The sequence below is a fragment of the Ascaphus truei genome, unplaced genomic scaffold (genome assembly GCF_040206685.1).
Source record: "Ascaphus truei isolate aAscTru1 unplaced genomic scaffold, aAscTru1.hap1 HAP1_SCAFFOLD_1115, whole genome shotgun sequence".
Classification (NCBI taxonomy): domain Eukaryota; kingdom Metazoa; phylum Chordata; class Amphibia; order Anura; family Ascaphidae; genus Ascaphus; species Ascaphus truei.
Genome location: NW_027453981.1, coordinates 16,565 through 40,410, shown reverse-complemented (window position 1 = coordinate 40,410; position 23,846 = coordinate 16,565). Strand labels below are relative to the sequence as shown.

Here is a 23,846-nt window from a genome sequence, read left to right as displayed (position 1 = left end):
GATGTCAGAGGAGAGTTTAATTAAGCAGAGGCAAATCAGTGGGACAGGTAAGATGGGGTGAGGGGAATGACTGATTGTGAATGATGAGAGCAGAAGAGGTCATGTACAACTAGAGCCTTGTTAGTCAGAGAACGGACATTCCAGATGGCATAGGAGAAGGGAAGAGAAAAGTAAGGAAAGGAATGTGGATTACATTAGATAGGTTAACACTCTTAGCAGGGAGGCAGAGGCAGGGAGGCCCGATGTGTATATGAGCAGGTTCAAGATTATAAGAGATATCCCACACATCAGCAAACATAGAAGGAGACACAGAGATAGGTGTAGAGAGAGACAGAGATAGCTCTATGTAGAGAGAGAGGGACGTAGAGAGAATGAGACAGATAGGCGCAGAGAGAGGGGGCGCAGAGAGAGGAGGCGCCAAAAGAGGGGGCGCAGAGAGAGGGGGCACAGAGAATAGGATATTAAAGAGTGCTTTTCATTGAGCAGTGCAGAAATAGCTGCAATAGAGGTCTGTACAAATGGTGCAGTGTGTAGACACATGCAAAGGTAGGGGAAGGAAAGAGGAGAACATGTGGATAAAAGCAGGAGTGTGGAAGTTAGAGAAATTAGAAAAGTTTAACAGAGGAGTGAGGAAACAGCAAGCAGAAAGAACAAGAGAGAGGTTACATTGGGATGACGTTCTGTGGTAAAGAGAAAATGCTAGGAGAGAGCTTTCAAATATTAGAGGACATGAATTGAGGGAGCAAATGTATAAATCAAAACCTGAGGGGGAGGTATAGCACGAAAGCTTGCACAGCAGATTATAGTCTTAATGTTGCGTGTACCTGTCAGGGTATTCAAGAAGTTAAATTCTCACAAGTGCAGAGTTCATGATGAAATGCTGAATCTAGTCCCCCTCCAATTTAATTTTAATATAACTTTTCCATTCTTCATTACTGCAAAAAGCAAACAAAACAAAACCACATTGCATTACTATTTTCAAAATGGATTGAATGGCATATTCAACAGTGACTGTGTGATGCCAATATTCCCCACTCACTCGTAGTGAAGCACATATTGTACTAGTGTTGAAAGTAGGCCGGTAGAGTCAGGTACGCAGTACTGATAAAACAATAAGTGCCCGTCGTAAGTACCAGCTCCGCAACAGTGCGGGCATCACATTAGTGACGTGGATGAACATATATGGATAAGCCCATATTAAGGCATCACGTGACCAGAGCCGTCACTGACTGGGTATACGTAAAGACGCAGGGAGATGCAAGGAAAGGGAGGGAGAGAGACAGGGAGAAGATGTGAAACGGAGGAAGGCACGGATGGAGGGAGTTCTTCCGAGCTTCTGCGGGCCTCTCTCTTTCACTGGTGCATGCCGGGAGCTGGTCCCAACATCCACAAAGTGTGTGTGTATTATTGGTTGTATTTTATGGGGGTAGGAGGGTAGTGTGTATATTGTGTGTGTGGGAGTATTATATTGTGTGTAGAGGTGCAGAGGAGAGTACTAGATTGTGTATCTTGTGTAAGGGTGTTGTGTATATTGTGTTTGGAGCTATAATATTATTGGGGAGATTAGTATTGAGGAGGTATTATAGTGTGTATTGTGGGGAGTATTAGTGTGTGTATTGTTTGTGGGTGACAGATGCTGGGGGTATGCAGCAATCCCTGCACTGAGGTCCGAGGCGGCTCTGCATCGCTCGCACGCACTGTGGACGACCAAGCATGTGCCCATGATAATCATGGCCTTAGAGGGATGAGTGTGTCAGAGCCTAGAAGGGGTATATATATAATGGAGGAGGGAGGAGGAAGGAGGAGGAGGGAGGAGGAGATGATAGCATTGTAAAAGTTAACAAGATAGTTAGTTTAAGCAGAAAGTGAGGAGAGGTTAGAGATAAGGGTAGATGTCAGAGGAGAGAGTTCAATTAAGCTGAGGTATCGAGTAGGACAGGGATGAGGGGAATGAGAGGAATGAGAGGTGGTGGATGATGAGAGCAGAAGAGGTCATGTACAAATAGACCTTGTTAGTCAGAGAGCAGTCATTCCAGAGGGCACGTGAGAAGTGAAGAGTAAAGTGAGACATGGAATGTGGATTACATTAGATGGGTTAATACGCTTAGCAGGGAGGTGGAGAGAGAGAGGCAAGAGGCAGAGAGTGGTGCAGGGGTTGAGGAAGAGATGTTGCATGTACCTTATCAGAACATTAAAGAACATCAATTCACACTGGTGCAGAGTTGATGATGAATCCAGTTCACCTCCAATTCAATTTTAACAGAAATGTTTCATTCTTCATTACTGAAAAAAAAGAAAAGTAAAAAACATTTCATTACTATTTTCAAAATGGATTGAATTCCCCCAACAATGACTATGTGTTACCAATATATCCCTCTCAGTCCCACTGCAGCATATACTGTACTAGTGTGAAAGTAGGAAGGTACACAGTACCGGTAAAACAATACGTGCCGGTACTATGCACCATATGAATTATAAGGGGATGTAAATCTCCCAGTCTCTCTCCATATCCGCAACAGAGCGGGCTCCGGTCAGTGGCATGGATGCCCATATATGGGTATGCTCATATTTGGGCATCCCATGTCACTGACCGGAGCCGGCTCTGAGTATAGGGATATATGCGGAGACGCAGAGGTGCAAGGAAATGGGAGGAGGCACGGTGAGAAACAGGGAGAGACCACAGGAAGATAGAGGGCAACAACTTCCACAAGGTACTTGTATGGGTATAATTGTTTGTATTTTGTGCAGAGGGGGTAATTTCAGATAAAATACAATTCTCCACCCTCTACGAAACAATTCCACTTTGTTCAGTAAGCCAGAAAGTCTTGGTCCCATGTGGACTGAATTTAATGCAAATAAGGTCCTTAATACACAAGTAAAGAATAAAGTTACTTATTCTCTACTGTAAGAAGTGCCACATTGCCCACTATTTGGGTCCTGTGCCCAGATTGTGACCATGCATGGCAGAGGTGAGATTCCCCCAACTCCAATTTGCTACACTCTCCAAGAGAGATAATTGTGATCAGAGGTGGAACTAGGGGAGGGTGTGAGCAGGGTCACTGCCCAGGGAGTAACCTGACTGGGGGCACGGAAATCTCATTTAGTGCATATGTTGCGGCACTGCATTGATTGACCGGTCAATCTGCACTGCTGCCTGTCACAGTGACATCCTGATCGGGCACTGTGATCAGCTATAGCACTGACCCAGGTGAGATAGTTCAGCACTTTACAAGGAGGGAACAGATGTTGTGGGTGACAGATGCTGGAGGTAGGCCAAGACTGTTGGCCAGAGTAACGTGGAGACTTACTGCACTCTGCATGCCCATCCTCTCCCTGACATCAGGGGAAGGAAGTGGCCCTGGGGTGTGTGTAGGTATGCCAGATGTCAGTGTATGCATAAGTAAGTATGCCTGTGTAGTGGGAGGTGTAGGGGCGTTAAGCTGGAGGACTTAAAACAGGCACAAAAGCACATAGATACCTCTGATTATACCGCACCAAATGCTGATAATATCATGCTGTAGCTGCACTTTACAGAAGATGATGCAGATGTCATCATTGGTTGGTGGGTTCATTAAATCAATCCATCATATCATAACCACACTGTGCATATGATGTACTGAATCAGTAACACCAGGAAGACATCTCCATGTTAGGAGTAGAGTTGAAGTTAACAGAATATGTCCAGCACTGTGGTGTGTAGCCCATAAATAATAATTGTGCACATTACCAGAACAACATACTGTCAACTGCAAGATCATTTTGCTGCTTGTAGCGTATGCTCATCCTGTACAGTGTTGTAGTAGATCCGTCTCTTCAGTGTTCACTGCAACAAAAGTAAGACATTGCATTAATATTACAGACGTTTGGGGGCTGAAATCTCACTTCGCTGCGGACAATTTCCCTTTGCATAAGATTCTTGTGATTATGTCAATGATGATCAATAACTGCATCATAACACAGCCGCTCTATACAGAAGATGTACTTGCTCTCATTGGTCATTGAGGTAATACGTCACACAATGTACAGATATAGCAAGGATTATTTCTCCCACTTGTGCATTATGGCATTATGATGGGAAATGTTGTGAGATTCTGCATTATCAGCATCACTGAATCTTTTGGAAATTAAGTGATATTCTATGTTTTAATGCAATATTATGGATGATCAGCCGGTAAAATAATAATAGCTTGCTGTATCTGTAGCCATGCTCTACCCATGATGTGCTGAACCAATGACTGCAGAGAGATTCAGAGTGCTAAACATGACTGGAACGCATCTCTGAATAATGGGCAGCAAAGCAGTGCAGAATAGGAGGTGAAAGTATTTAAAATGGAAGATCCTTAGCAGCTGTGTGGAGAGTAGACAGTACAGACTGACCAAGTAAATGGTAAAAGGAGTAACTTCAACATTACTTGGCTTTGTTCTCCACATTGAAGCTTTCCTCCTCTTTAAATCACTAATACTGATGCCATGTGTAACCTGTACTGAGAGTTATATAATCTACTGGCCTAGATGAAACCATATGATGCAAACAGGATCCATCCCACTCCAGATTCATAGAATTGAACCACCTCAACCTTTCATAACAATCACATAGAACTGCAGCTGTGCGCTACTGCACATGTTCTTGTTATGAATGGTAGTAGATGTGGTCCTTGGGTCTTTACTTCATACTGTAGCCACCCTCTACTCATGATGTATTGAATCAACGAAAACTTGCATGGTTCAGATCACAGGAAGGGGTAGAGTAGAGATGAAAATATTCAATGTGAAACCCGTAGCAGCCGGATTGTGTGGAGTCAATAAAACGACAAATACTAAATGGTAAATGAGAAATATACACATTGCTTATCTGTCTCTGTGTAGTAATTTTCCTTCTCTTCAACTGTCCTTCAAATTTTCTCTTTTGCAAGAAAAGGAACACATGGCTTCAATATTCACTTCTGTTCTGCAGTCATCCCTCCTGAAATAAAAGTTAAGCATTGCATTGTTATTATGATAATACATACAATAAACCTTGCTCCAAACCATTTGATGCAAAGCAAATCCACCTCCCACCCACAGCTGTGCTCCTTCTAGAGCATGCATGTCAAACTCCAGTCCTCGAGGGTCCCAAACAGGCCAGGTTTTCAGTAGGGATATCCTGAAAACCTGGCCTGTTTGCTGCCCTCGAGGACTGGAGTTTGACATCCTTGTTCTTGAGCTTCTACCACGCAAGTCATCCATGTGAGTGACACTGTACTGCAGTCCTGGTCTGCACACAATCTACTGAATCAATGACATCACACTGTAAAGGCAATCTACAAGATGTATTAGTTGTCCACACTTCCGAAATGTTACTTTTATGTCCAAATCACTTATTCCCATGACCTGATATTTGTATTTGTTATTTATAGGATTGTCACAAAGAGTTGATGAGGTCACCAAATGATAGTATGTAGAGAGAAAGAGAGATCTCAGAACAGAGCCCTGATGTATACCCACAGACAGATCAATAGAAGACGAAGACATGTTAGCAACAGAGATGGAGAATGTGTGACAGGAAAGTTATGATGAAAACCAGGATAGAACTGTGTTACGGATACCAAGAGAGAGTTTAGAATATGAAGGAGGAGAGTGATTGAGAGCATCAAACGCAGCAGATAGATCAAGTAGGATTAGTAGGGAAAAGTGACCTTGGGAATTTGCTTTAAGCACAGTCTGTAGAACGAGCTGTACGAAAGGCAGGTTGTAAAGGATCCAGGAGGGAATGTGATTTAAGAATGTTGACATTCTAGCAATTAGGAGACAAACAGCAGGAGGGATACAGGGCGGTAGTTAGTAAGGCACATAGGGTGTAGGTTGTTTCTGAGAAAAGGGTGACCACTACAGGCTTAAAGTAAGAGGGTAAAGAGCCAGAGAATAGGGAGGAATTGAAGATGTGGGTGAGAGTGGGGACTAAGAGATGCAGTAAGGTGTGAGGGGATACGATCTAGAGGGCATGTGGTAGAGGGAGAAGAGAAGATGATTAGCTTCCAGCTCTGTAAGAGAAGAAAAGGAGTCAAATGCAGAAGGAGAATTAGGTAGAAGGAGAGAAGGGGGAAGGGACAGAAGGAATCTCCTTGTGGGTGGCATCCACCTTGCCTCTGAAGTAGTCAAATGCTTGAGGAGAAGTGAAGGAAGGATGGCAAGTGTGAGGAGAAGGTTAGTGGAGGGAGTCAAATACAGGGAAAAAAAGACAGCGTAAATTAAATTTGAGTGTTGATGAATGTGAAAAAAAAGTAGTGTGGTTTGGCCCCAGAGAGCAGCTTTATACAGGACTGGAGACATTTTTACTGTAGAAAAATCAAATATCAATTGTGTGATTTCCTTCATAGGCATTAAGAACAGCGAGTGGAAGTGTGATGAACATGTTTGGGAATTTAGCCAAGGGTGTGGGCTAGAGGGACAAGTGTGTCAGAGCCTAGAGGGGGCATATAGATAGGAGGATAGCATTGTAAGAGTTAATAAGATTGTTAGTTTAAGCGGAAAGAGAGAGAGAGCAGAGAGGTTAGAGTAGATGTCAGAGGAGAGTTTAATTAAGCAGAGGCAAATCAGTGGGACAGGTAAGATGGGGTGAGGGGAATGACTGATTGTGAATGATGAGAGCAGAAGAGGTCATGTACAACTAGAGCCTTGTTAGTCAGAGAACGGACATTCCAGATGGCATAGGAGAAGGGAAGAGAAAAGTAAGGAAAGGAATGTGGATTACATTAGATAGGTTAACACTCTTAGCAGGGAGGCAGAGGCAGGGAGGCCCGATGTGTATATGAGCAGGTTCAAGATTATAAGAGATATCCCACACATCAGCAAACATAGAAGGAGACACAGAGATAGGTGTAGAGAGAGACAGAGATAGCTCTATGTAGAGAGAGAGGGACGTAGAGAGAATGAGACAGATAGGCGCAGAGAGAGGGGGCGCAGAGAGAGGAGGCGCCAAAAGAGGGGGCGCAGAGAGAGGGGGCACAGAGAATAGGATATTAAAGAGTGCTTTTCATTGAGCAGTGCAGAAATAGCTGCAATAGAGGTCTGTACAAATGGTGCAGTGTGTAGACACATGCAAAGGTAGGGGAAGGAAAGAGGAGAACATGTGGATAAAAGCAGGAGTGTGGAAGTTAGAGAAATTAGAAAAGTTTAACAGAGGAGTGAGGAAACAGCAAGCAGAAAGAACAAGAGAGAGGTTACATTGGGATGACGTTCTGTGGTAAAGAGAAAATGCTAGGAGAGAGCTTTCAAATATTAGAGGACATGAATTGAGGGAGCAAATGTATAAATCAAAACCTGAGGGGGAGGTATAGCACGAAAGCTTGCACAGCAGATTATAGTCTTAATGTTGCGTGTACCTGTCAGGGTATTCAAGAAGTTAAATTCTCACAAGTGCAAAGTTCATGATGAAATGCTGAATCTAGTCCCCCTCCAATTTAATTTTAATATAACTTTTCCATTCTTCATTACTGCAAAAAGCAAACAAAACAAAACCACATTGCATTACTATTTTCAAAATGGATTGAATGGCATATTCAACAGTGACTGTGTGATGCCAATATTCCCCACTCACTCGTAGTGAAGCACATATTGTACTAGTGTTGAAAGTAGGCCGGTAGAGTCAGGTACGCAGTACTGATAAAACAATAAGTGCCCGTCGTAAGTACCAGCTCCGCAACAGTGCGGGCATCACATTAGTGACGTGGATGAACATATATGGATAAGCCCATATTAAGGCATCACGTGACCAGAGCCGTCACTGACTGGGTATACGTAAAGACGCAGGGAGATGCAAGGAAAGGGAGGGAGAGAGAGAGACAGGGAGAAGATGTGAAACGGAGGAAGGCACGGATGGAGAGAGTTCTTCCGAGCTTCTGCGGGCCTCTCTCTTTCACTGGTGCATGCCGGGAGCTGGTCCCAACATCCACAAAGTGTGTGTGTATTATTGGTTGTATTTTATGGGGGTAGGAGGGTAGTGTGTATATTGTGTGTGTGGGAGTATTATATTGTGTGTAGAGGTGCAGAGGAGAGTACTAGATTGTGTATCTTGTGTAAGGGTGTTGTGTATATTGTGTTTGGAGCTATAATATTATTGGGGAGATTAGTATTGAGGAGGTATTATAGCGTGTATTGTGGGGAGTATTAGTGTGTGTATTGTTTGTGGGTGACAGATGCTGGGGGTATGCAGCAATCCCTGCACTGAGGTCCGAGGCGGCTCTGCATCGCTCGCACGCACTGTGGACGACCAAGCATGTGCCCATGATAATCATGGCCTTAGAGGGATGAGTGTGTCAGAGCCTAGAAGGGGTATATATATACAGTAATGGAGGAGGGAGGAGGAAGGAGGAGAAGGGAGGAGGAGATGATAGCATTGTAAAAGTTAACAAGATAGTTAGTTTAAGCAGAAAGTGAGGAGAGGTTAGAGATAAGGGTAGATGTCAGAGGAGAGAGTTCAATTAAGCTGAGGTATCGAGTAGGACAGGGGTGAGGGGAATGAGAGGTGGTGGATGATGAGAGCAGAAGAGGTCATGTACAAATAGACCTTGTTAGTCAGAGAGCAGTCATTCCAGAGGGCACGTGAGAAGTGAAGAGTAAAGTGAGACATGGAATGTGGATTACATTAGATGGGTTAATACGCTTAGCAGGGAGGTGGAGAGAGAGAGGCAAGAGGCAGAGAGTGGTGCAGGGGTTGAGGAAGAGATGTTGCATGTACCTTATCAGAACATTAAAGAACATCAATTCACACTGGTGCAGAGTTGATGATGAATCCAGTTCACCTCCAATTCAATTTTAACAGAAATGTTTCATTCTTCATTACTGAAAAAAAAGAAAAGTAAAAAACATTTCATTACTATTTTCAAAATGGATTGAATTCCCCCAACAATGACTATGTGTTACCAATATATCCCTCTCAGTCCCACTGCAGCATATACTGTACCAGTGTGAAAGTAGGAAGGTACACAGTACCGGTAAAACAATACGTGCCGGTACTATGCACCATATGAATTATAAGGGGATGTAAATCTCCCAGTCTCTCTCCATATCCGCAACAGAGCGGGCTCCGGTCAGTGGCATGGATGCCCATATATGGGTATGCTCATATTTGGGCATCCCATGTCACTGACCGGAGCCGGCTCTGAGTATAGGGATATATGCGGAGACGCAGAGGTGCAAGGAAATGGGAGGAGGCACGGTGAGAAACAGGGAGAGACCACAGGAAGATAGAGGGCAACAACTTCCACAAGGTACTTGTATGGGTATAATTGTTTGTATTTTGTGCAGAGGGGGTAATTTCAGATAAAATACAATTCTCCACCCTCTACGAAACAATTCCACTTTGTTCAGTAAGCCAGAAAGTCTTGGTCCCATGTGGACTGAATTTAATGCAAATAAGGTCCTTAATACACAAGTAAAGAATAAAGTTACTTATTCTCTACTGTAAGAAGTGCCACATTGCCCACTATTTGGGTCCTGTGCCCAGATTGTGACCATGCATGGCAGAGGTGAGATTCCCCCAACTCCAATTTGCTACACTCTCCAAGAGAGATAATTGTGATCAGAGGTGGAACTAGGGGAGGGTGTGAGCAGGGTCACTGCCCAGGGAGTAACCTGACTGGGGGCACGGAAATCTCATTTAGTGCATATGTTGCGGCACTGCATTGATTGACCGGTCAATCTGCACTGTTGCCTGTCACAGTGACATCCTGATCGGGCACTGTGATCAGCTATAGCACTGACCCAGGTGAGATAGTTCAGCACTTTACAAGGAGGGAACAGATGTTGTGGGTGACAGATGCTGGAGGTAGGCCAAGACTGTTGGCCAGAGTAACGTGGAGACTTACTGCACTCTGCATGCCCATCCTCTCCCTGACATCAGGGGAAGGAAGTGGCCCTGGGGTGTGTGTAGGTATGCCAGATGTCAGTGTATGCATAAGTAAGTATGCCTGTGTAGTGGGAGGTGTAGGGGCGTTAAGCTGGAGGACTTAAAACAGGCACAAAAGCACATAGATACCTCTGATTATACCGCACCAAATGCTGATAATATCATGCTGTAGCTGCACTTTACAGAAGATGATGCAGATGTCATCATTGGTTGGTGGGTTCATTAAATCAATCCATCATATCATAACCACACTGTGCATATGATGTACTGAATCAGTAACACCAGGAAGACATCTCCATGTTAGGAGTAGAGTTGAAGTTAACAGAATATGTCCAGCACTGTGGTGTGTAGCCCATAAATAATAATTGTGCACATTACCAGAACAACATACTGTCAACTGCAAGATCATTTTGCTGCTTGTAGCGTATGCTCATCCTGTACAGTGTTGTAGTAGATCCGTCTCTTCAGTGTTCACTGCAACAAAAGTAAGACATTGCATTAATATTACAGACGTTTGGGGGCTGAAATCTCACTTCGCTGCGGACAATTTCCCTTTGCATAAGATTCTTGTGATTATGTCAATGATGATCAATAACTGCATCATAACACAGCCGCTCTATACAGAAGATGTACTTGCTCTCAATGGTCATGGAGGTAATACGTCACACAATGTACAGATATAGCAAGGATTATTTCTCCCACTGGTGCATTATGGCATTATGATGGGAAATGTTGTGAGATTCTGCATTATCAGCATCACTGAATCTTTTGGAAATTAAGTGATATTCTATGTTTTAATGCAATATTATGGATGATCAGCCGGTAAAATAATAATAGCTTGCTGTATCTGTAGCCATGCTCTACCCATGATGTGCTGAACCAATGACTGCAGAGAGATTCAGAGTGGTAAACATGACTGGAACGCATCTCTGAATAATGGGCAGCAAAGCAGTGCAGAATAGGAGGTGAAAGTATTTAAAATGGAAGATCCTTAGCAGCTGTGTGGGGAGTAGACAGTACAGACTGACCAAGTAAATGGTAAAAGGAGTAACTTCAACATTACTTGGCTTTGTTCTCCACATTGAAGCTTTCCTCCTCTTTAAATCACTAATACTGATGCCATGTGTAACCTGTACTGAGAGTTATATAATCTACTGGCCTAGATGAAACCATATGATGCAAACAGGATCCATCCCACTCCAGATTCATAGAATTGAACCACCTCAATCTTTCATAACAATCACATAGAACTGCAGCTGTGCGCTACTGCACATGTTCTTGTTATGAATGGTAGTAGATGTGGTCCTTGGGTCTTTACTTCATACTGTAGCCACCCTCTACTCATGATGTATTGAATCAACGAAAACTTGCATGGTTCAGATCACAGGAAGGGGTAGAGTAGAGATGAAAATATTCAATGTGAAACCCGTAGCAGCCGGATTGTGTGGAGTCAATAAAACGACAAATACTAAATGGTAAATGAGAAATATACACATTGCTTATCTGTCTCTGTGTAGTAATTTTCCTTCTCTTCAACTGTCCTTCAAATTTTCTCTTTTGCAAGAAAAGGAACACATGGCTTCAATATTCACTTCTGTTCTGCAGTCATCCCTCCTGAAATAAAAGTTAAGCATTGCATTGTTATTATGATAATACATACAATAAACCTTGCTCCAAACCATTTGATGCAAAGCAAATCCACCTCCCACCCACAGCTGTGCTCCTTCTAGAGCATGCATGTCAAACTCCAGTCCTCGAGGGTCCCAAACAGGCCAGGTTTTCAGTAGGGATATCCTGAAAACCTGGCCTGTTTGCTGCCCTCGAGGACTGGAGTTTGACATCCTTGTTCTTGAGCTTCTACCACGCAAGTCATCCATGTGAGTGACACTGTACTGCAGTCCTGGTCTGCACACAATCTACTGAATCAATGACATCACACTGTAAAGGCAATCTACAAGATGTATTAGTTGTCCACACTTCCGAAATGTTACTTTTATGTCCAAATCACTTATTCCCATGACCTGATATTTGTATTTGTTATTTATAGGATTGTCACAAAGAGTTGATGAGGTCACCAAATGATAGTATGTAGAGAGAAAGAGAGATCTCAGAACAGAGCCCTGATGTATACCCACAGACAGATCAATAGAAGACGAAGACATGTTAGCAACAGAGATGGAGAATGTGTGACAGGAAAGTTATGATGAAAACCAGGATAGAACTGTGTTACGGATACCAAGAGAGAGTTTAGAATATGAAGGAGGAGAGTGATTGAGAGCATCAAACGCAGCAGATAGATCAAGTAGGATTAGTAGGGAAAAGTGACCTTGGGAATTTGCTTTAAGCACAGTCTGTAGAACGAGCTGTACGAATGGCAGGTTGTAAAGGATCCAGGAGGGCATGTGATTTAAGAATGTTGACATTCTAGCAATTAGGAGACAAACAGCAGGAGGGATACAGGGCGGTAGTTAGTAAGGCACATAGGGTGTAGGTTGTTTCTGAGAAAAGGGTGACCACTACAGGCTTAAAGTAAGAGGGTAAAGAGCCAGAGAATAGGGAGGAATTGAAGATGTGGGTGAGAGTGGGGACTAAGAGATGCAGTAAGGTGTGAGGGGATACGATCTAGAGGGCATGTGGTAGAGGGAGAAGAGAAGATGATTAGCTTCCAGCTCTGTAAGAGAAGAAAAGGAGTCAAATGCAGAAGGAGAATTAGGTAGAAGGAGAGAAGGGGGAAGGGACAGAAGGAATCTCCTTGTGGGTGGCATCCACCTTGCCTCTGAAGTAGTCAAATGCTTGAGGAGAAGTGAAGGAAGGATGGCAAGTGTGAGGAGAAGGTTAGTGGAGGGAGTCAAATACAGGGGAAAAAAGACAGCGTAAATTAAATTTGAGTGTTGATGAATGTGAAAAAAAAGTAGTGTGGTTTGGCCCCAGAGAGCAGCTTTATACAGGACTGGAGACATTTTTACTGTAGAAAAATCAAATATCAATTGTGTGATTTCCTTCATAGGCATTAAGAACAGCGAGTGGAAGTGTGATGAACATGTTTGGGAATTTAGCCAAGGGTGTGGGCTAGAGGGACAAGTGTGTCAGAGCCTAGAGGGGGCATATAGATAGGAGGATAGCATTGTAAGAGTTAATAAGATTGTTAGTTTAAGCGGAAAGAGAGAGAGAGCAGAGAGGTTAGAGTAGATGTCAGAGGAGAGTTTAATTAAGCAGAGGCAAATCAGTGGGACAGGTAAGATGGGGTGAGGGGAATGACTGATTGTGAATGATGAGAGCAGAAGAGGTCATGTACAACTAGAGCCTTGTTAGTCAGAGAACGGACATTCCAGATGGCATAGGAGAAGGGAAGAGAAAAGTAAGGAAAGGAATGTGGATTACATTAGATAGGTTAACACTCTTAGCAGGGAGGCAGAGGCAGGGAGGCCCGATGTGTATATGAGCAGGTTCAAGATTATAAGAGATATCCCACACATCAGCAAACATAGAAGGAGACACAGAGATAGGTGTAGAGAGAGACAGAGATAGCTCTATGTAGAGAGAGAGGGACGTAGAGAGAATGAGACAGATAGGCGCAGAGAGAGGGGGCGCAGAGAGAGGAGGCGCCAAAAGAGGGGGCGCAGAGAGAGGGGGCACAGAGAATAGGATATTAAAGAGTGCTTTTCATTGAGCAGTGCAGAAATAGCTGCAATAGAGGTCTGTACAAATGGTGCAGTGTGTAGACACATGCAAAGGTAGGGGAAGGAAAGAGGAGAACATGTGGATAAAAGCAGGAGTGTGGAAGTTAGAGAAATTAGAAAAGTTTAACAGAGGAGTGAGGAAACAGCAAGCAGAAAGAACAAGAGAGAGGTTACATTGGGATGACGTTCTGTGGTAAAGAGAAAATGCTAGGAGAGAGCTTTCAAATATTAGAGGACATGAATTGAGGGAGCAAATGTATAAATCAAAACCTGAGGGGGAGGTATAGCACGAAAGCTTGCACAGCAGATTATAGTCTTAATGTTGCGTGTACCTGTCAGGGTATTCAAGAAGTTAAATTCTCACAAGTGCAGAGTTCATGATGAAATGCTGAATCTAGTCCCCCTCCAATTTAATTTTAATATAACTTTTCCATTCTTCATTACTGCAAAAAGCAAACAAAACAAAACCACATTGCATTACTATTTTCAAAATGGATTGAATGGCATATTCAACAGTGACTGTGTGATGCCAATATTCCCCACTCACTCGTAGTGAAGCACATATTGTACTAGTGTTGAAAGTAGGCCGGTAGAGTCAGGTACGCAGTACTGATAAAACAATAAGTGCCCGTCGTAAGTACCAGCTCCGCAACAGTGCGGGCATCACATTAGTGACGTGGATGAACATATATGGATAAGCCCATATTAAGGCATCACGTGACCAGAGCCGTCACTGACTGGGTATACGTAAAGACGCAGGGAGATGCAAGGAAAGGGAGGGAGAGAGACAGGGAGAAGATGTGAAACGGAGGAAGGCACGGATGGAGGGAGTTCTTCCGAGCTTCTGCGGGCCTCTCTCTTTCACTGGTGCATGCCGGGAGCTGGTCCCAACATCCACAAAGTGTGTGTGTATTATTGGTTGTATTTTATGGGGGTAGGAGGGTAGTGTGTATATTGTGTGTGTGGGAGTATTATATTGTGTGTAGAGGTGCAGAGGAGAGTACTAGATTGTGTATCTTGTGTAAGGGTGTTGTGTATATTGTGTTTGGAGCTATAATATTATTGGGGAGATTAGTATTGAGGAGGTATTATAGTGTGTATTGTGGGGAGTATTAGTGTGTGTATTGTTTGTGGGTGACAGATGCTGGGGGTATGCAGCAATCCCTGCACTGAGGTCCGAGGCGGCTCTGCATCGCTCGCACGCACTGTGGACGACCAAGCATGTGCCCATGATAATCATGGCCTTAGAGGGATGAGTGTGTCAGAGCCTAGAAGGGGTATATATATAATGGAGGAGGGAGGAGGAAGGAGGAGGAGGGAGGAGGAGATGATAGCATTGTAAAAGTTAACAAGATAGTTAGTTTAAGCAGAAAGTGAGGAGAGGTTAGAGATAAGGGTAGATGTCAGAGGAGAGAGTTCAATTAAGCTGAGGTATCGAGTAGGACAGGGGTGAGGGGAATGAGAGGTGGTGGATGAGAGCAGAAGAGGTCATGTACAAATAGACCTTGTTAGTCAGAGAGCAGTCATTCCAGAGGGCACGTGAGAAGTGAAGAGTAAAGTGAGACATGGAATGTGGATTACATTAGATGGGTTAATACGCTTAGCAGGGAGGTGGAGAGAGAGAGGCAAGAGGCAGAGAGTGGTGCAGGGGTTGAGGAAGAGATGTTGCATGTACCTTATCAGAACATTAAAGAACATCAATTCACACTGGTGCAGAGTTGATGATGAATCCAGTTCACCTCCAATTCAATTTTAACAGAAATGTTTCATTCTTCATTACTGAAAAAAAAGAAAAGTAAAAAACATTTCATTACTATTTTCAAAATGGATTGAATTCCCCCAACAATGACTATGTGTTACCAATATATCCCTCTCAGTCCCACTGCAGCATATACTGTACCAGTGTGAAAGTAGGAAGGTACACAGTACCGGTAAAACAATACGTGCCGGTACTATGCACCATATGAATTATAAGGGGATGTAAATCTCCCAGTCTCTCTCCATATCCGCAACAGAGCGGGCTCCGGTCAGTGGCATGGATGCCCATATATGGGTATGCTCATATTTGGGCATCCCATGTCACTGACCGGAGCCGGCTCTGAGTATAGGGATATATGCGGAGACGCAGAGGTGCAAGGAAATGGGAGGAGGCACGGTGAGAAACAGGGAGAGACCACAGGAAGATAGAGGGCAACAACTTCCACAAGGTACTTGTATGGGTATAATTGTTTGTATTTTGTGCAGAGGGGGTAATTTCAGATAAAATACAATTCTCCACCCTCTACGAAACAATTCCACTTTGTTCAGTAAGCCAGAAAGTCTTGGTCCCATGTGGACTGAATTTAATGCAAATAAGGTCCTTAATACACAAGTAAAGAATAAAGTTACTTATTCTCTACTGTAAGAAGTGCCACATTGCCCACTATTTGGGTCCTGTGCCCAGATTGTGACCATGCATGGCAGAGGTGAGATTCCCCCAACTCCAATTTGCTACACTCTCCAAGAGAGATAATTGTGATCAGAGGTGGAACTAGGGGAGGGTGTGAGCAGGGTCACTGCCCAGGGAGTAACCTGACTGGGGGCACGGAAATCTCATTTAGTGCATATGTTGCGGCACTGCATTGATTGACCGGTCAATCTGCACTGCTGCCTGTCACAGTGACATCCTGATCGGGCACTGTGATCAGCTATAGCACTGACCCAGGTGAGATAGTTCAGCACTTTACAAGGAGGGAACAGATGTTGTGGGTGACAGATGCTGGAGGTAGGCCAAGACTGTTGGCCAGAGTAACGTGGAGACTTACTGCACTCTGCATGCCCATCCTCTCCCTGACATCAGGGGAAGGAAGTGGCCCTGGGGTGTGTGTAGGTATGCCAGATGTCAGTGTATGCATAAGTAAGTATGCCTGTGTAGTGGGAGGTGTAGGGGCGTTAAGCTGGAGGACTTAAAACAGGCACAAAAGCACATAGATACCTCTGATTATACCGCACCAAATGCTGATAATATCATGCTGTAGCTGCACTTTACAGAAGATGATGCAGATGTCATCATTGGTTGGTGGGTTCATTAAATCAATCCATCATATCATAACCACACTGTGCATATGATGTACTGAATCAGTAACACCAGGAAGACATCTCCATGTTAGGAGTAGAGTTGAAGTTAACAGAATATGTCCAGCACTGTGGTGTGTAGCCCATAAATAATAATTGTGCACATTACCAGAACAACATACTGTCAACTGCAAGATCATTTTGCTGCTTGTAGCGTATGCTCATCCTGTACAGTGTTGTAGTAGATCCGTCTCTTCAGTGTTCACTGCAACAAAAGTAAGACATTGCATTAATATTACAGACGTTTGGGGGCTGAAATCTCACTTCGCTGCGGACAATTTCCCTTTGCATAAGATTCTTGTGATTATGTCAATGATGATCAATAACTGCATCATAACACAGCCGCTCTATACAGAAGATGTACTTGCTCTCAATGGTCATGGAGGTAATACGTCACACAATGTACAGATATAGCAAGGATTATTTCTCCCACTGGTGCATTATGGCATTATGATGGGAAATGTTGTGAGATTCTGCATTATCAGCATCACTGAATCTTTTGGAAATTAAGTGATATTCTATGTTTTAATGCAATATTATGGATGATCAGCCGGTAAAATAATAATAGCTTGCTGTATCTGTAGCCATGCTCTACCCATGATGTGCTGAACCAATGACTGCAGAGAGATTCAGAGTGGTAAACATGACTGGAACGCATCTCTGAATAATGGGCAGCAAAGCAGTGCAGAATAGGAGGTGAAAGTATTTAAAATGGAAGATCCTTAGCAGCTGTGTGGGGAGTAGACAGTACAGACTGACCAAGTAAATGGTAAAAGGAGTAACTTCAACATTACTTGGCTTTGTTCTCCACATTGAAGCTTTCCTCCTCTTTAAATCACTAATACTGATGCCATGTGTAACCTGTACTGAGAGTTATATAATCTACTGGCCTAGATGAAACCATATGATGCAAACAGGATCCATCCCACTCCAGATTCATAGAATTGAACCACCTCAACCTTTCATAACAATCACATAGAACTGCAGCTGTGCGCTACTGCACATGTTCTTGTTATGAATGGTAGTAGATGTGGTCCTTGGGTCTTTACTTCATACTGTAGCCACCCTCTACTCATGATGTATTGAATCAACGAAAACTTGCATGGTTCAGATCACAGGAAGGGGTAGAGTAGAGATGAAAATATTCAATGTGAAACCCGTAGCAGCCGGATTGTGTGGAGTCAATAAAACGACAAATACTAAATGGTAAATGAGAAATATACACATTGCTTATCTGTCTCTGTGTAGTAATTTTCCTTCTCTTCAACTGTCCTTCAAATTTTCTCTTTTGCAAGAAAAGGAACACATGGCTTCAATATTCACTTCTGTTCTGCAGTCATCCCTCCTGAAATAAAAGTTAAGCATTGCATTGTTATTATGATAATACATACAATAAACCTTGCTCCAAACCATTTGATGCAAAGCAAATCCACCTCCCACCCACAGCTGTGCTCCTTCTAGAGCATGCATGTCAAACTCCAGTCCTCGAGGGTCCCAAACAGGCCAGGTTTTCAGTAGGGATATCCTGAAAACCTGGCCTGTTTGCTGCCCTCGAGGACTGGAGTTTGACATCCTTGTTCTTGAGCTTCTACCACGCAAGTCATCCATGTGAGTGACACTGTACTGCAGTCCTGGTCTGCACACAATCTACTGAATCAATGACATCACACTGTAAAGGCAATCTACAAGATGTATTAGTTGTCCACACTTCCGAAATGTTACTTTTATGTCCAAATCACTTATTCCCATGACCTGATATTTGTATTTGTTATTTATAGGATTGTCACAAAGAGTTGATGAGGTCACCAAATGATAGTATGTAGAGAGAAAGAGAGATCTCAGAACAGAGCCCTGATGTATACCCACAGACAGATCAATAGAAGACGAAGACATGTTAGCAACAGAGATGGAGAATGTGTGACAGGAAAGTTATGATGAAAACCAGGATAGAACTGTGTTACGGATACCAAGAGAGAGTTTAGAATATGAAGGAGGAGAGTGATTGAGAGCATCAAACGCAGCAGATAGATCAAGTAGGATTAGTAGGGAAAAGTGACCTTGGGAATTTGCTTTAAGCACAGTCTGTAGAACGAGCTGTACGAAAGGCAGGTTGTAAAGGATCCAGGAGGGCATGTGATTTAAGAATGTTGACATTCTAGCAATTAGGAGACAAACAGCAGGAGGGATATAGGGCGGTAGTTAGTAAGGCGCATAGGGTGTAGGTTGTTTCTGAGAAAAGGGTGACCACTACAGGCTTAAAGTAAGAGGGTAAAGAGCCAGAGAATAGGGAGGACTTGAAGATGTGGGTGAGAGTGGGGACTAAGAGATGCAGTAAGGTGTGAGGGGATACGATCTAGAGGGCATGTGGTAGAGGGAGAAGAGAAGATGATTAGCTTCCAGCTCTGTAAGAGAAGAAAAGGAGTCAAATGCAGAAGGAGAATTAGGTAGAAGGAGAGAAGGGGGAAGGGACAGAAGGAATCTCCTTGTGGGTGGCATCCACCTTGCCTCTGAAGTAGTCAAATGCTTGAGGAGAAGTGAAGGAAGGATGGCAAGTGTGAGAAGAAGGTTAGTGGAGGGAGTCAAATACAGGGGAAAAAAGACAGCGTAAATTAAATTTGTGTGTTGATGAATGTGGAAAAAAAAGTAGTGTGGTTTGGCCCCAGAGAGCAGCTTTATACAGGACTGGAGACATTTTTACTGTAGAAAAATCAAACATCAAGTGTGAGATTTCCTTCATAGGCATTAAGAACAGTGAGTGGAAGTGTGATGAACATGTTTGGGAATTTAGCCAAGGGTGTGGGTTAGAGGGACGTGTGTGTCAGAGCTTGAAGGGGCATATAGAGGATAGCATTGTAAGAGTTAATAAGATTGTCAGTTTAAGCAGAAAGAGAGAGAGAGAGCAGAGAGGTTAGAGTAGATGTCAGAGGAGAGTTTAATTAAGCAGAGGAAAATCAGTGGGACAGGTAAGATGGGGTGAGGGGAATGACTGATTGTGAATGATGAGAGCAGAAGAGGTCATGTACAACTAGAGCCTTGTTAGTCAGAGAACGGACATTCCAGAGGGCATAGGAGAAGGGAAGAGAAAAGTAAGGAAAGGAATGTGGATTACATTAGATAGGTTAACACTCTTAGCAGGGAGGCAGAGGCAGGGAGACCCGATGTGTATATGAGCAGGTTCAAGATTATAAGAGATATCCCACACATCAGCAAACATAGAAGGAGACACAGAGATAGGTGTAGAGAGAGACAGAGATAGCTCTATGTAGAGAGAGAGGGACGTAGAGAGAATGAGACAGATAGGCGCAGAGAGAGGGGGTGCAGAGAGAGAGGGGGTGCAGAGAGAGAGGGGGTGCAGAGAGAGAGGGGGCGCAGAGAGAGAGGGGGCGCAGAGAGAGAGGGGGCGCAGAGAGAGAGGGGGCGCAGAGAGAGAGGGGGCGCAGAGAGAGAGGGGGCGCAGAGAGAGAGGGGGCGCAGAGAGAGAGGGGGCGCAGAGAGAGAGGGGGCGCAGAGAGAGAGGGGGCGCAGAGAGAGAGGGGGCGCAGAGAGAGAGGGGGCGCAGAGAGAGAGGGGGCGCAGAGAGAGGGGGCGCAGAGAATAGGATGTACATGAGTGCTTTTCATTGAGCAGTGCAGAAATAGCTGCAATAGAGGTCTGTACAAATGGTGCAGTGTGTAGACACATGCAAAGGTAGGGGAAGGAAAGAGGAGAACATGTGGATAAAAGCAGGAGTGTGGAAGTTAGAGAAATTAGAAAAGTTTAACAGAAAAGTGAGGAAACAGCAAGCAGAGAGAACAAGAGAGAGGTTACATTGGGATGACGTTTTGTGGTAGAGAGAAAATGCTAGGAGAGAGCTTTCAAATATTAGAGGACATGACTTGAGGGAGCAAATGTATAAATCAAAACCTGAGGGGGAGGTATAGCACGAAAGCTTGCACAGCAGATTATAGTCTTAAAGTTGCGTGTACCTCTCAGGGCATTCAAGAAGGTAAATTCTCACAAGTGCAGAGTTCATGATGAAATGCTGAATCCAGTTCCCCTCCAATTTAATTTTAATATAACTTATCCATTCTTCATTACTGCAAAAAGCAAACAAAACAAAACCACATTGCATTACTATTTTCAAAATGGATTGAATGGCATATTCAACAGTGACTGTGTGATGCCAATATTCCCCACTCACTCGTAGTGAAGCACTTATTGTACTAGTGTTGAAAGTAGGCCGGTAGAGTCAGGTACGCAGTACTGATAAAACAATAAGTGCGCGTCGTAAGTACCAGCTCCGCAACAGTGCGGGCATCACATTAGTGACGTGGATGAACATATATGGATAAGCCCATATTAAGGCATCACGTGACCAGAGCCGTCACTGACTGGGTATACGTAAAGACGCAGGGAGATGCAAGGAAAGGGAGGGAGAGAGACAGGGAGAAGATGGGAAACGGAGGGAGGCACGGATGGAGAGAGGGAGTTCTTCCGAGCTTCTGCTGGCCTCTCTCTTTCACTGGTGCATGCCGGGAGCTGGTCCCAACATCCACAAAGTGTGTGTGTATTATTGGTTGTATTTTATGGGGGTAGGAGGGTAGTGTGTATATTGTGTGTGTGGGAGTATTATATTGTGTGTAGAGGTGCAGAGGAGAGTACTAGATTGTGTATCTTGTGTAAGGGTGTTGTGTATATTGTGTTTGGAGCTATAATATTATTGGGGAGATTAGTATTGAGGAGGTATTATAGTGTGTATTGTGGGGAGTATTAGTGTGTGTATTGTTTGTGGGTGACAGATGCTGGGGTATGCAGCAATCCCTGCACTGAGGTCCGAGGCGGCTCTGCATCGCTCGCACGCACTGTGGATGACCAAGCATGTGCCCATGATAATCATGGCCTTAGAGGGATGAGTGTGTCAGAGCCTAGAAGGGGCATATAAATATATAATGGAGGAGGGAGGAGGGAGGAGGAGGAGATGATAGCATTGTAAAAGTTAACAAGATAGTTAGTTTAAGCAGAAAGTGAGGAGAGGTTAGAGATAAGGGTAGATGTCAGAGGAGAGAGTTCAATTAAGCTGAGGTATCGAGTAGGACAGGGGTGAGGGGAATGAGAAGTGGTGGATGATGAGAGCAGAAGAGGTCATGTACAAATAGACCTTGTTAGTCAGAGAGCAGACATTCCAGAGGGCACGTGAGAAGTGAAGAGTAAAGTGAGACATGGAATGTGGATTACATTAGATGGGTTAATACGCTTAGCAGGGAGGTGGAGAGAGAGAGGCAAGAGGCAGAGAGTGGTGCAGGGGTTGAGGAAGAGATGTTGCATGTACCTTATCAGAACATTAAAGAACATCAATTCACACTGGTGCAGAGTTGATGATGATTCCAGTTCACCTCCAATTCAATTTTAACAGAACTTTTTCATTCTTCATTACTGCAAAAAAAAAAGTATAAAACATTGCATTACTATTTTCAAAATGGATTGAATTCCCCCAACAATAACTATGTGTTACCAATATATCCCTCTCAGTCCCACTGCAGCACATACTGTACCAGTGTGAAAGTAGGAAGGTACACAGTAACGGTAAAACAATACGTGCCGGTACTATGCACCATATGAATTATAAGGGGATGTAAATCTCCCAGTCTCTCTCCATATCCGCAACAGAGTGGGCTCCGGTCAGTGGCATGGATGCCCATGTATGGATATGCTCATATTTGGGCATCCCATGTCACTGACCGGAGCCGGCTCTGAGTATAGGGATATATGCGGAGACGCAGAGGTGCAAGGAAATGGGAGGAGGCACGGTGAGAAACAGGGAGAGACCACAGGAAGATAGAGGGCAACAACTTCCACAAGGTACATGTATGTGTATAATTGTTTGTATTTTGTGCAGAGGGGGTAATTTCAGATAAAATACAATTCTCCACCCTCTACGAAACAATTCCACTTTGTTCAGTAAGCCAGAAAGTCTTGGTCCCATGGGGACTGAATTTTAATGCAAATAAGGTCCTCAATACACAAGTAAAGAATATAGTTACTTATTCTCTACTGTAAGAAGTGCCACATTGCCCACTATTTGGGTCCTGTGCCCAGATTGTGACCATGCATGGCAGAGGTGAGATTCCACCAACACCAATTTGCTACACTCTCCAAGAGAGATAATTGTGGTCAGAGGTGGAACTAGGGGAGGGGGTGAGCAGGGTCACTGCCCAGGGAGTAACCTGACAGGGGGCACGGAAATCTCATTTAGTGCATATGGTGCGGCACTGCATTGATTGACCGGTCAATCTGCACTGCTGCCTGTCACAGTGACATCATGATCGGGCACTGTGATCAGCTATAGCACTGACCCAGGTGAGATAGTTCAGCACTTTACAAGGAGGGAACAGATGTTGTGGGTGACAGATGCTGGGGGTAGGCCAAGACTGTTGGCCAGAGTAACGTGGAGACTTACTGCACTCTGCATGCCCATCCTCTCCCTGACATCAGGGGAAGGAAGTGGCCCTGGGGTGTGTGTAGGTATGCCAGATGTCAGTGTATGCATAAGTAAGTATGTCTGTGTAGTGGGAGGTGTAGGGGCGTTAAGCTGGAGGACTTAAAACAGGCACACATCTCACTTCGCTGCGGACAATTTCCCTTTGCATAAGATTCTTGTGATTATGTCAATGATGATCAATAACTGCATCATAACACAGCCGCTCTATACAGAAGATGTACTTGCTATCAATGGTCATGGAGGTAATACGTCACACAATGTACAGATATAGCAAGGATTATTTCTTCCTCTGGTGCATTATGGCATTATGATGGGAAATGTTGTGAGATTCTGCATTATCAGCATCACTGAATCTTTTGGAAATTAAGTGATATTCTATGTTTTAATGCAATATTATGGACTATGGACTGTATCTGTAGCCATGCTCTACCCATGATGTGCTGAACCAATGACTGCAGAGAGATTCAGAGTGGTAAACATGACTGGAACGCATCTCTGAATAATGGGCAGCAAAGCAGTGCAGAATAGGAGGTGAAAGTATTTAAAATGGAAGATCCTTAGCAGCTGTGTGGGGAGTAGACAGTACAGACTGACCAAGTAAATGGTAAAAGGAGTAACTTCAACATTACTTGGCTTTGTTCTCCACATTGAAGCTTTCCTCCTCTTTACATCACTAATACTGATGCCA

General features: G+C 43.9%; 1 long non-coding RNA gene across 1 annotated transcript; it reads right to left on the bottom strand.

The window, feature by feature from the left end:
* Positions 1–3,733: 3,733 nt before the first annotated feature.
* On the bottom strand, positions 3,734–8,806 carry LOC142475223 (uncharacterized). The gene is made up of 4 exons (XR_012790804.1): positions 8,717–8,806; positions 7,362–7,472; positions 4,844–4,963; positions 3,734–3,823 (listed from the first exon to the last, which is right to left on the bottom strand). It is a non-coding gene; the product is annotated as an uncharacterized LOC142475223 (long non-coding RNA).
* Positions 8,807–23,846: the final 15,040 nt, after the last annotated feature.